Genomic DNA, 2,457 nt, shown 5'->3' with positions numbered 1-2,457 from the left:
CCCCCCCCCCCCCTTTTCTAACTTTTGTATGTTTTCCACCACTCGTTTCATCATTTTAATGCAAGGATATATGGTTTTCTAACTGAGCTATGTTGTCATCATTTTGTTACATGGTCACTTTCTAACTGAGCTAAGCAAATATCATACAATTAAAAAAATAACCAAAGCAATATAGATTAAGCTTTTCCAAGATGTTTAGACAATTCAGCAAGTAATAAGAGGGCAATAAACGAAGCAGAACATAACAGGTGGCCAGTCAGTGAAAAGAAAGAGTAGAGGAAAAGTTTAGTACCACTTTGCACGGGCAGAAACCTTAAGTGCCATCGGTTGAGGCTCGTGGCAAGACCCTTCGGTGGCAATCTTGTGAAGCGCATAAAACTGCATCTGCACATCATCGCTAACCTTCGATAGGCGATCACTACTATCCGGAGAACCAACAAAAGCTGCAGCCGCAGCAAAAAGCTTATCTGCATCACTTCTTTCGATTCCCTCCCAATCGTCATCATCGCCAGACGTTCCTCCTTTTTCTTCATTCTTACTACTTTTCTCCCCTCCCTCAATCCCTTCTTCCCGATAGTCTCCAAGCCCAATAACCGGAAATTCTTCATCCCTGGCAGGCATTTGTTCGTCCTTCATCAATTCTTCATTAATTTCTGAAACCTTTTCCTCTCCAGTCTTATGCCTTTCTTCAACCAAATTATCTTTCGCCCGATCATCCTTGTTGGACATAAATTCTTTCTCGACCTCACCTAAATCAGCATCTCCAGCTTTTACATCCTCTTTTCCAGGCCTCTCCTCCTCGACGAGCTTATCTTCCAAGAACTCGTGAGTCTTGACTCCTTCTAAATCTTCCTCCTCGACGCCATCTGATCATCTTCACGAAACTCAACAGGTTCGCAACCTTCTTGAACTCTTTCAAACTTTTCTTGAGCCAAATCAGCTTGAAATTCATCAACCTTCACAGCTTCACCAACAAATTCAACTCGTTCTTCAGGCTCCAATCTTAGGTTCTTAACTTCTCCTTTAACCACTCTCTCCTCTGCAACAACATCACCATCAAACTTCTTCCCTGATCTTAACACAGAATCCTTCTCACCAGCATCTCCAGTCGACGCCATTGAAAGAAGCTTGGCGACGAGGAATGCGAAAATGAGCGAAAGAATAGCAGTCAAACAGATTCCCAGGAAGAACTCCATGGTTTCTGCTCCCTTCGCCTAGTTTGCAGATGAAAGGCCTAAAAAGAAAAAGTAGAATCGCTTGTGAATTATGATAGATGATGATGACGACGACGAAGATGAAATAATAAAAGAGAGAGGAGAATGGGGGATAGGTATTTTGCAGAACAGAGCAAAGCATATTCTACTCCTCCCTTTTAACTTTCACTCTTCTATTTATATGGGGTCGGGCCCACTAAAATTGTTGGCATGTGGCAACCTTGGAAGAACGAGCTGTCCGAATTCAGAACCAGAAGAGACTCAGAGACGGCGAAGCGACGATTTGAATTACCAGACAGAGGCGAGGCGATCTGTGTCGGTCTTTTTAACTGTTTTGGAATTTCTAATGCTCCAGTGCAGAGTCTGCACCGTCGAATCTTTGGCAGATGAAGTGGAGTTCCGGTGTGATGGCCTATCACCGGACACGTGTTAACCAAAAAGGATGTTCAGCTCAGGTGGGACAGGTCCCACATACTAGGCATGGACACGATAACAAGGACGAAGTTGGAACGAAAAGAAAACGACCGTTGATCCTAAGGTGTTTAAAGGCCAGCGGCTGATTATCAAGCGACATTCACGCACTGGGGTTGCATCTAACGGTCATAACTATCTCGGCGATGATGATAAGCGATTCATGCAACCCTATAAGGCCACGTGTTGAGTATTTATCGCCTTAAGTCAATTGGTTGCCACACGATCCAACAGAAACAACTTTATATCTGCGACAAAAGGGTACCTGAGAACCTCACACCACAACACAACTTTCACTTCCCGAAGTAAAAGAAACAGGCTTGGTCGAAGACAATAACTGGTCTTGTGCATGACTGATTATACACTAACCCGTGTTTGGTATGCATTTTAAAAATAGATTCTGGCTCTATAATAAAATTTCATAAAATTTATACATTTAATTTTGTCATGTGTTAAATTTCAGTTTCAAATTTAATTATTTTTACTTTCACTTATGTAGTATTTGGTATGCATTCTCATAATAGATTTTTAAATCTAAAATGTATTTTGAAATCTGATTTTTCTTTATTTACTCGTCTTAGACGGTATTCTAGGCCCAAATTTTATTCGAAAAATGCATATCAAACACAACACTAATGTTTCTTGTATATATATCCATGCAGTCTATTGGAACTTGAACCATAGTCTTTGTAGGTAAATATTGGCAAAGAGTTGGGAGAGAGACCTTGCTGACTTATGTGCGTTAGTTATGATTTTTTAAGTTTAATTTCTG

The 2,457-nt window shown here is 41.0% G+C and overlaps 1 pseudogene; it reads right to left on the bottom strand.

Moving 5' to 3' along the window:
* Nucleotides 1–1,382, bottom strand: part of LOC122083230 — a 4,699-nt pseudogene extending 3,317 nt beyond the window's left edge.
* Nucleotides 1,383–2,457: the final 1,075 nt, after the last annotated feature.

This window comes from Macadamia integrifolia, chromosome 7 (genome assembly GCF_013358625.1).
Source record: "Macadamia integrifolia cultivar HAES 741 chromosome 7, SCU_Mint_v3, whole genome shotgun sequence".
NCBI classification, from domain to species: domain Eukaryota; kingdom Viridiplantae; phylum Streptophyta; class Magnoliopsida; order Proteales; family Proteaceae; genus Macadamia; species Macadamia integrifolia.
This window is presented reverse-complemented; position numbering and strand designations above follow the sequence as displayed.